The sequence below is a fragment of the Cynocephalus volans genome, chromosome X, assembly GCF_027409185.1.
Source record: "Cynocephalus volans isolate mCynVol1 chromosome X, mCynVol1.pri, whole genome shotgun sequence".
In the NCBI taxonomy this organism is placed as follows: domain Eukaryota; kingdom Metazoa; phylum Chordata; class Mammalia; order Dermoptera; family Cynocephalidae; genus Cynocephalus; species Cynocephalus volans.
This window is the reverse complement of record NC_084478.1, coordinates 36,577,824-36,589,418: the sequence shown is the minus strand read 5'-3', so window position 1 is coordinate 36,589,418 and position 11,595 is coordinate 36,577,824. Positions and strand designations below refer to the sequence as shown.

General features: G+C 45.0%; 1 pseudogene; it reads left to right on the top strand.

Moving 5' to 3' along the window:
- Window positions 1-598: 598 nt before the first annotated feature.
- Window positions 599-8,134, top strand: LOC134367867 (melanoma-associated antigen B5-like; annotated as a pseudogene).
- Window positions 8,135-11,595: the final 3,461 nt, after the last annotated feature.

Below are 11,595 nucleotides of genomic sequence, written 5' to 3'. Positions count from 1 at the left end.
CCTTGCCTGCCACAGCTCTCTGTCTTGAGGGGCTACAGGCAGGTGTGGCCAAATAAAGCTGCCCTCACTTTCCTCTATTGGGTCTCAGAGAGTTCAGTACCTTACCATGAGGAGATGCCCCCAGGTCAAAGAAAAGAGAAGCTACAGGCCTTCTCAGGAGTCAGAAGGAGGAGACCGAGTGAAGGCGGAGGGGACCACAACATTCCCTCCCAGTACAGGGGACAACAAGAAATCCAGCCCCACTCCTGCCTTCAGTACTTGACGGCCCAGGGCAGGGCTGTCAGCCAGAGGCTTCCACATTGCTTCTTTGTATTGGGTCTAAGGGAAAGATCCTTAGTGTTTAGGTGAAGCCACCAGAGAGTGGAAGGTTGGGTCCCAGACCCTACGGGGAGCCAAGATAAGATCTCTGAATAAGAATGAGAATCCATCGATCCCAGAACACAGAGGGTCCCCCAGAGTTAACAGCCCTGGGTAAGCCCTGGCAGAGATGGTGGACTGAGACACACCTTCACTTACTTTTCAGGGGTTCCAGGGAGCTTTGAAGTGTCATGTTTATTGCAGCATAGGAAAAAGGTCCCAGGCCCTGTCAACAGTTGGCATGACGATTCTGAATGTGAACGGAGAGGACTCCCCACCCCAAAACGCAGGGAGCTCCACGACCAGCCCGGGCTGTCAGACCCTAAGCCCCAAGCTGAGCTGGCAGCTGCTGCCTAAGACTCACTCTAAGTTCCTCCACGGGGTTATCAGGGGACAGGTTGACCAAGAGAACAGGAGCCCTGCGGCTTCCTAGAGCAGTGCCCTCCCAGAAATCTGCAGATGGAGCCTTGATTAAAGCCAAGGTGGGATCTCCCTGCTGAAAGTGCTCACACCATCTCCTTCTCCCTTCTCCAGGTGCCCGCATTACCAGCCGTCCTGCCCACACTCCGGTCTGCTGTCTCTCACCACGGTCCTGCCTCCGGGGCGGAAAAGTAAGCTCCGTGCCCATGGGAAATGCCACTGGGGTCTCAAGGCCCGCTGAAGGAGAGAAAGAAGAGTCTCCCTTCTCGTTCTCTCCTCTTCTGGGAGGTACTCCTCAGGGCTCCCCTGCTGCTGACGTGTCCCAGGAGTCTCATAGAGCCTGTCCGTCACCACTGCTTCTGCAAGTATTTCATGCATAAGATCTGATGAAGCTGCCAAGAGCCAAGATGAGGAAAGACCAAGCACCTCCCTGGCAGCACCCTCCACCCAGAGCTCATGCAGAGACTTTCTAATCAGGGTCACAAATGGTTGGTACAATTCCTGCTGGAGAAGTATAAAATGAAAGAGCCCATTACAAATGCAGCATTGTCAACAGAAAGTGCAAGGGAAATTTCCCTGAAATCTTCAGGAGAACCTCCGAGTACACAGAGATTGTCTGTGGCCTTGAGCGAGAGGAAGATGTCCCCAGCAGTCACTTTGATGCTCTTATCAGTGAACTGAACCTCTCCAACAATGGGAGTCTGAGTGTTCATAAGGTGTTGCCTAAGACCCGTCTCTAATGATGCTCCTGGGTGTGATCCTCACGAAGGGCAGCTGCATTAGAGAGACGAGATCTGAGAATTTCTGAATAAGATTTGGGTATATACTGGGAGCGCGACTTTATATATGAAGAGCCCAGGAAGCTCATCACCAAAGATTTGCTGTAGGAAAAGTACCTGGAGCAGTGGCAGGTGCACAAGAGTGAACCTCCACGCTATGAATTCCTATGGGGTTCAGGAGACCAGGCTGAAACCAGCAAGATGAAAGGTTAGTGCTTTTTGGCCAGAGTCCATGATATCGTCCCCAGTGTCTTCTCGTCCCATTGTAAAGTGGCTTTGAAAAAACCTACATGCAGCCAGGTTTTGCACTAAAGTCACGGCCAGTGCAACTTTCAGGGCCCAAGTCAGCAGTTTCTCCCATGTCACCAGAAGGCTGAGGGAGATTCTCCACCCTCAGCTGAAGAAATCAGTTAATGTTCTAAGTAATAGAGGACCCGGGCCGGACTGGAAAGACTGCAGTGTACATCTTCTTTGTGTTCCGGTTCTACATGACTAAATTTTTTTGGTCGTGATTTTTCAAATACTGTTTCCTTTACTTATTTACTTACATATTTCAAAACCTTGTTTGCAACTTGCATCAAAGCCTTATTTTCTATTATCATAGTGTTTTATTAATGCAACATCTTTGTCCAAGTAAAGGTCTTCTTGTTTATTGCAAGCGACCAGATTTCCAACTGCTCTTTTGTGCATAATAATAAACCTCTTCACAGTATAAAATAGAAGAGCACTGTAGACAAATAATATTCTGTGAGGTCCAGGAAGCCCCATTTTTTCAAAGATGAAAAATTCAGGTTTTTCTAGATGAATTATCAGTTACACGATTAGAAATTCTTTGGGGACTGGATAAAGTGCCTCTCATTTGCCCTCTGTACAAAACTACTAGATCTTGTGAACTCCGCAATTTCAAGCACATCAGCAGGCAGAAGACTTACGTATCCTACTATCTTCACACAGACCTCGAGTTCCTCTTCTATCAGAACTCCAATAGCCAAAGGAGGGGCCCAGAAGAAAGGTTAGTAAAATATATACTATATTTATACACGTATACATACACACACACACATACACACACACACACACACACACACAGACACACACACATATATATATTTAATATATGTATGTACATATATATATATATTTCCACTCCCTTTCTCCCATCTTACAAAGCATTTTGAGAATGGTAATCATCTGGGGAGGCTGGGGATGGTTTCTATAAAGAAGGACAGAATAAAGAAAGAAAGAAACAAACAAACAAATAAATAAATAGAAAGACAGAGTAGAGAGTGCCTGGACCTTAAGATGTCTTCAATATTCCTCAGAATGCTCTTTCAGATAGTAAGAAAAAAGAGGCAAGGAAAGCCTCACACCTCATCACGTAGAAGCCAGCACTTCTAGAAGCCAGAGAAGGGCGTTCAGCAAGACTCTCCCAAGCTGGATCGGAAAAAAAAAAACAAAAAACAAACAAAAAAAAACAACCAGGAAAAAAGGATAACAACACTTGAATAGTTGGCGATTGGACGTAAAAGGAAGGGGTGAGAAGGAACACAAAGTATTCCTCGTTTATCTGTTTGATTTGAGGCTAACGTGGAATGGTCCCTCCATGCCAGCAGACCAGGTCGTGTTGAAAAAAGACTATTGGAAAACACTCGCCGGGTACGTATGATGGTTGAGTGGCAGTTAACTTACACTGTCATTTACGCAACAGTTTATGAACACTTAAGGTCAAGGGACAAGGTCACCCCACAGAAATCAGAGCTCAAATAAAAGGAAAAATAAAAAAAAAAACAGGGAAATACTTACAGGAAGACAATAAATGATTTTTAAAAGCTTGGAAAAGTATAAGATAACCTGAGGTGATTGAATAATTCCAAATAAACTATTCACACATTCCTCCTCGTGTCTTTTACATGAAAACATGTATAGATATCAAGTTTCAAAGAAAATTGTCGGAATTAATGCTTTATCGCCTTCTACTTGATTCTTTACGTCCATACTTAATTTCAGAGCATAAGATTATAAATCCTATGGACCACACATTTATTGTTTTTAATGAGGTGTATAAATTAGAGTTTTGATATTATACAAATTGTAGAAAACTTTTATCATTTTTTATAATCTAGAACATGGTAACATTGCAATGGAACGGGGATTTTCATGGATCTGTAAACAAATCCTGCTGGCAAATCCCTACAGTCAAGAAAAAGAGAAAATCATAAATAAGTGTTGGTAAATTTTGGTTGTGTTGTTATTTTAGTATTTTTGTTAAACTAAGAGTTATATACCTGGATTTCCCTAGCTTATTCAAGACTGTGGGAGAAATTAAATCATAATATATCAGACATCTTGCTCCTGTCTCTCTTTTTCCGCAACCATTAATTTAGCATCTCTTCTTTGGAAGGCCTCATGCTAGTACTGAGGATGGTAGGAAAAAGCCTGAGCCACTGCCCACAGATTGTGAGAGTCAGGCTGCCATTATATAAGACGGTGAGACTCAAGGATCTAACTAAATGACAAGTATGAAGAAGGGGTGAGTTAGAGGGAAGGTCCCAGATGAGAGTAGTCAAGGTGAAATACCTTGAAGCAAGGCAGTTTGAAGCTCTGGGACACTACCATTTCTTTAAAGAAGGATATTTCAAGTTAAGCGGAATGGTCGGCTAGATAAGGCTGTGAGAACTGTGAGCAGGGGACAGACCCTCAAATGGTGGGTCTCAGAGTTTAGAGACTAAAAGGTGGGAAGGAAAACTGTTCCTAACAATTACTTTGGAACCTTGGGTAAAACAGAGGGAATCTCCACCTGGGCCAGGGATGGTAAGTGTCCTGAACTCTTGACCCAATGTAGGTGACCAGAGTGCACAAGCGAGGTGTCTTCTGCACTATTTCTCCAGATTGATTCTGAGAAATAAGGGTGATACTCGCTTGAAATGAGATGTCAAGAACCACTGTGCCAGTATTCTTTGTCCTGTGCTGGGAGAGTCAGAGCCCACTCCCTAACAGGGCGTTGATATAATTAGGTTATCTTGAGTGTAATTCGTCCAACTCTCAAGAAGGTCTTGATTTTGGGTGGTGATGAAATGAATAAAAATAAGGGTGGTTTGAATGGAAAGAGGCCAGGCCCCCAGATGCTTCATCTCAGCATTCAGAGACTATGCCAGGTATGGGAAACTGTGCCTCACAGTTACTTTGCAATTTTGTGCATACCAGAAAGTAATCCTCATCTGCAGTAGGAGTGGAAGGCTTCCCAAACGCATGTATCAGTGCACGTGAATACAGTGCACACACTGGGTGTTTTGGGCACATGATGTCGAGTGAGTTTCTGGGAATTATGAGTGACACCACCTTGAGATGAGATGCTGAGAACCCACAGAACTGTCACTCTTGTCATGGGCTAGGACTAGCTAGAACACACTCCATTAAAAGGGCATTTCAAGGGCCGACCCTGTGGCACACTCGGGAGAGTCTGGCGCTGGGAGCGCAGCAATGCTCCTGCTGCGGGTTCGGATCCTATATAGGAATGGCCGGTGCACTCACTGGCTGAGTGCCAGTCACGAAAAAGACAAAAAAATAAAATAAAATAAAAGTAAAAAAGGGGATGTCCATTAGATTATTCTGAGTGTAATTTGTGAACTTCTACTGGAGGGGTCGATTTTTGCTGATGATGAAATGAATGGAAATAGAGGTGGCTTAGAAGGAAAGGCACCTTGGAGGGAGGTTGTCGGTCCCCGACACAAAACATGAAACTTGATTTGCCTCCAGCTAGAGAACACAACCCCACAACTAAATTAAATGATGGATGCTCAAATGGGGGCACACTTCTTACGCTCAGCAGCATTTGGGGTGATGTGGATTTCTATGTGGTTTGCAGTTGCATATTCTCTTATATATTCTGGAAGTAATATTCTGTGAGGGAAGGTTGTTATCATCTTGGATCAAAATAATCTTGGTAGTTCATTAAAGACCCAACCATTGCCCAACACTGTGCCAGGTGTTTCGTACGCATCGCGTAAGTGCCGAAGTCCTTCATGATAGGATTTATCAGATTTATTCTGCAGATGAAGAACTTGCAATTTTCTCAGATTCACAAGGCTCGCAAGTGGCATAGGCCCTGGACTAGACCCCGGCTCTGAATTCCTCCAGAGTCCCCAGTGGTCCCCACTCCCAGCCTCGGGCAGACCTTTTGTCACTAATTTATTTTTTTGCTCATTACCTCAAAATGTATTACAGGTGATAAAAAGCATACCCAAAGTACTGTTTTGGAATACATAGCCCAAGGGATAAGCAATAAAAATACTAAAGTAAATGTGAGGTGTGAAAGGAGAAAGGAGTTATTTGTTGACAATTTCATCATCTACGAAATCAGCTTTGGTAAAACTCAAAAGATTTGGGGCTCACAAAATCATTAGGCATAGTCCTTCCCTAAAGAAAGTAGATATATTTGAAGAGAAGATAAATAAGTGGCTATGTCCGGCTGGTGAAGCAAAGTCATAAATCAGTATGGGTGTGTGTGTGTGTATGTGTGTGTGTGTGTATGTGAGTGTGTGTGTGTGTGTGTGTGTGTGTGTGTGTGTGTGTGTTTGTCTTTTTTTTCTGTCAGCACGACACCCGTCCTGGGCTCTCTGCTTCTGCTTTGGCCTCGCCATCTGACATCACTCCTGGGACGCAGCCTTTCCCCTGCAAGGTTTGCAGAAGGGAAACTAATCAAGAGATTGAAGTGATATGGCATTTCCCCAAAAGCCTCTCATAGAAGGTACAGGGACCAAGACGAAGACTCTGATGAATGAGAAGTGAAGAGACTAATACCCCATAATAAATGGAGTCACAGAGAGACCAGCCTGTGTCTTCTCTCAGACCTAGAAGGCTGAAGCAGGGCTGTCAGGCTGAGTATTTCCTCACTTATTGTACAGGCTTATCATGAACATGAGAGCCTTATTGTACATTGAGTAACCTGACGTTGAACGAAAGAGGAAATCCGGTGCCTGCAAGAAGTCGAGGTGAAAACCTTGAACGAGGACTGAGGGCACAGCCCTACCCTGAACAGAGAGAGCCCCAAAGAGCCTGATTCTTGATGTCACCCCTGGAACGGTGAAGATGGGTATCCTCATGTAGCATTCCCTGACTTCTCCTTCTGGGGCCTCAGGGAATCAGAACCTTGATCTGATGCTTTGAGACCTAGGTCAGAGGAGGGAGGTGCCCCATGTCCTGCAAGGAATCAAATGCACAGCCATGCATGCTGACTTAGAGGACCACAACCCCCAGAAAAGTGAGGTGGCACAGAGCCTGCCCCTGCCATAATCTCTGGGAGGCCTTCGGCAGTTCTGTCAGGCTGACTTCTGCAAGAAGGGTCTCAGGAGAACAAGACCCTAGAGAGATCCCTGCAGACTGCCCTCTCAGGAGCCTTTCTTGTAGTCTTCGTTGTAGCCACGGTGGAATTTCCATGGGGACGTTTCACCATCCCTGTCGCCCTTCCTCCTTCAGTGGGCCCTCACCATCTGTTCTGCTACCCAAATGCCTGCTTGCTGGTTCTGAGCAAGGTCATCATGCCTCATGGTCCACACCTGTGAGACATGTCACCAGGCCGAAGATGATTTCCAGGGTCATGGGGGACCTCGGGCCAGGGCCACAGTGAAAGAAGAAGAGACCCACCCCTCTTCCTCTCCTGTTCTCAGGGATATTCCCTAGAGCTCAGCTGTTGCTGGGTCAGGTAGAACTTCCCAGGAACCTCGGGGAGCACCATCCACCACCACTACCTGTGCAGACGTTTTTGACGCAGGATCTAACGAAGGGGATAACAGCAAAGATGAAGAATATCCGTGTTGCTCAGAGGCCTCAACCTTCGATGAGAGCGTATGTACGGATTGTCAGACTGTGAAGGGGGGTTTGTTGGAGGAGTTCCTCTTATACAGGTACAAAATGAAACAACCCATTATGAGGGCAGAGATGCTGAAGATTGTTGATGTGAAGCACGAGGAGCAGTTGCTGAGATCCTGAAGACGGCTTCTGAACAAATTGAGGTTGTTTTTGCAGTGGATGTGAAGGAAATCGACTCAACCAGTCACTCGTATGACCTTCTCAGCAAACCAAAACTCTCCAGCAATGCAAGAATTCATGCTGGTAGAGGGTTACCCAAAACACGTCTCTGTATGAATCTCCTGGGTGGGATCTTTGTGAAGGTCAACTGTGTCCCTGAGGAAGACATCTGGAAATTCCTGAATATCATGAGAGGATATGCTGGATGGAAGCACTTCATCTATGGAGAGCCCAGGAAACTCGTCACCGAAGTTTTGTTGAGGCTGAAGTTCCTGGAGTACCAGCTGGTGCCCAACGGTGATCCTACACGATACGAATTCCGGTGGGGTCCAAGAGCCTGTGCCGAAAACGGCTAAATGAAATTTCTTGAGTTTGTGGCCAAGGTCAATGATACTGTTCCTAGTGACATTTCAACGCAGTTTGAAGAAGCATTGAGATTCGAGAAAGAGAGAGTCCGGGCCAAAATTGCAGCTGGGCCTGGCACTACCGATGTGGCCCGGCATATGGCACCACCACGTCCAGGAGCTTCTCCCACATCTACTGAAGTCTAAGGTTTCTCCTTTTTTTTTTTTTTTTTTTTTTTTTTGTCATCCAGACAAAAAAGTATGACATTACAATAGGGATTTTCTTGGGAATGTGAAAGAACTCCACAAAAAAATACTTGCCATAACTGAATAGAAACAAAATAAAACATGATCATTCTGGGTTTTTCCTCATTCTTGTTAGTGTTTATTTTTTGTAAAATTAAATTATTTATACCTTGATATAGTTAGCTTATTAAAAGTTGTAGCAGAAATAAAATCTCAATAAGTTAGACCTCTTGCTCACTCTCTCTCTTATTCACCAAACATCAACTGAGCATCTGCTCTTTGGAAGGCTCGGTGCTAGCAGTGGGGATGCTGATGTGAAGACCCAGCTTCTGCCAATAGAATGTTAGAAGCTGGAAGCTGAAATCAAAAAGGAGATTGTTGATATACTCCTTTGGACTTACAGGCAAGAAAAAAGAATGGGAGACAAGAGGGGTGTTCCAAGAGAGTGCAGTAAAATACAAAGGCTCTTAGGCAAGGCCGTTCGATTGTTGGGAAATGGGAAGTTAATCGATATGATGTAACTTTGAAAATTAATGTGCGTAGTGCAGTAGATGAGACGGTGGGACTGGTGAGCAGAGGCCAGAGCCTCAGATGATGTGGCTCAAATTCAGGGGAGAAAGCCCTTGGAAGGGAAACTGCACGGAAGTTTGAGGACTAAAATTAATGCCCAACAATACATGCTGAATTGACATGAGGCTAAACCAGCGGGGCCTCGAATGGCCTAACTTCAAGTTGCCCTCTGTACACTGCACTTGCACATAAGGTCCCCTAGCAAACAACCGTTTTTAACCAAGGGGACCAGGCACAGATCTTCCTTATTCCACTCCCTATCGGTGGACATATTTAAGCAAGCCACTCAAGCCACTCACATTCTCCCATGGGCACTGGAGACCACCTTTTCCGCTTGATCTACAAGTCCAGCCTCCCACAAACCCCACTTCATTACTCTGTTCCTAAGTGCAATCCCCCGATGCCCAGTGTGACAGGTGGAGAACTTCTCCCCCAGGCTGTGAGTGTATGAGAACATGTGATTACCTGGTGACTGCCTCATCTCTCCGGTGTCCAGTGTTCTGCGTTTGGATAACAGAGAAACGGAGTGTGGGAATTCCTTCCTCGCCAGTGGAGCAAACAGAAAGCCATTAACGCATGCTCTTAAGGATTAATTTGGCATCAGAGATAATCCAGGAAGAAATCTCTGCGTAGGCCAGTGTATTAGTTTCTTAGGGCTGCCATAACAAATCACCGTAGACAGGGTGGCTTAAACATGTGAAATTAATTGTCTCACAGTTGTGGAGACTGGAAGTCCAAGATCAAGGTGCCTGCAGGATTGGTTTTCCCTGAGGCCTTTTCCCTTGGTTTGCAGAAGGCTGCCCACTTCCTGCCTGTTCTCATGGTTATCTCCTTATGTGTTTATGTCCCTGGTATTTCCTTCTGTGTTCTTAGAAAGATGTTTGTCAGAATGTCTTAGGGCTCACCGAAATGTCACATTTTAAATCAGTCACCTCTTTAAAGAACTGATCTCCAAGTATAAGGATGTTCTGTGAGGTACTGGGGGTTAGGACTTTAGCATATAAATTTGTGGGGACACAATTTAGCCCACATAGGCATTGACGGATTTTGGATGTGCTGTCCCCTCCAAAAAGCATGTGGAAATTTGATCCTCAATGTGGCAGTGTTGGAAACTGATTGAGACATTGGGTCGGATCCATCATGAATGGATTAATGGTCTCCCTAGGGGAGGAGGAGTAGGGAGTGAGTTCTCGCTCGGTTAGATCCCGTGAGAGCTGCTGGTTTAAAGGACCCTGGCACCTCCTTTCTCTCTCTCTCTCGCTTCCTCTCTCGCCATGTAATCTGCTTGTACCCACCAGCTGTCTACCACTTTGCGACGTGAGTAGAAGCAGCATGAGGCCCATGCGAGATGCAGGTGTCACAGACTCGTAAGCCAAATAAACTTCTCTTCGTTATAAATTACCCAGTTTCAGGTATTCTGTTACAGCAACGCAAAACGGACTAAAACAGGCATGAAGAGAAGGTGTCTTTGCTCTCCTCAGTGCAGTGGAACACAGTGCACAAACTAAGTGTTCCATGCACATTGTGTTTTTGGAGTATCTGAATACATAATGGTGAGGTGACTTGAACAGTAGCCACTGTGTTGGCCGCTTTGTGCCTTGGTCTTGGAGAACCAGATTCCACTGCATTAAAAGGGTATTCTAATTGTGTTATCTTGAGTGTCATTTGGCAGATTGTAAAGGAGGGCTAAATTTTGGGGGGGAAGACATGAAGAAAAGTAGAGGCGGTTTGGATGGAAGGTTAACTGGGAAGCACGGAAGGAATTCGTACTTGAAAAAATTCTAGGGGCTCTGACTTGTATCTGGACGGAGAAGAACCCCCTACCTCCAGGTAAAATAACAGATGCCCTAATAGGAAAAATCTAATTTCACTTGCTAAAGTAATTTTTTGTCTGCCTTGGACTTCCTTGAAATTGCATTTTCTCTGACATATCTGGCATTAAGAAAACAAACAAACAAACAAACAAACATACAAAAACTCCCCAAAAGGAGGGTGGTATTATCTGGGTAAAATTCATCATCACTGCCATTTCTTAAACACCCAGTAGGTGTGAGTCATCATGATAGGTGCTTTTTATACGGTACATATATTCCAATGGTCCTACAAAAAAGATCTGTCTTAACCAGTTCAGGCAGCAACGACCGAATACCACAGACTGGGCGTCTTACACAGAAAGTTCATTTTCTGAGGTTCTAGAGGCCGCAAAGTCCAAGATCAAGGTGCTGGCAGATTCGGTTCCTGGTGAGGTCTGCCTTGCAGGCACCTGACTTCTTGCTGTCTCCTCTCATGGTGGAGAGAGACGGAGTGCAAGCTTTCTGGTCTCTTCCCATAATAGCACTGATCCTATCACGGGGGACCCACTCTCGTGGCCTCGCCTGAACCTAATAATCTTCCAAAGACCCCACTTTCTAATACTGTCACTTTGGGAATTAGGACTTCAGCATTTGAATTTTGGAGGGACATGAACATTGCGTACATAACAGGGTTTACGAAATTCAATTGGCAGAAAAAGAACTTGCATTATTCTCATATTCACAAGGTAGTAAGTGACAGAGTTAGAGTGGACCTCTGATCTGTATTCATCCATTACTCCCATTCTGAAGATGACCTTGTATATCTTATTCACTTTTCTCCTCACTACCCTAAAATATATCTCAGGCAATTAAAGAAAAATAGGATTTTGTGCCCAACGTACCGCCCTGGAATACATGGCCAAGGTGGTAAGAAGAGCAGAAGAGACGAGAGGCTTGAGTAATGAAAAGGAGGACACGATATTTGGTACCAATATGAAGGTCTACCTATGCAGTGTCAGTTAACCTCACATGGTTGGGATCTCACAAAATTATCCAGCT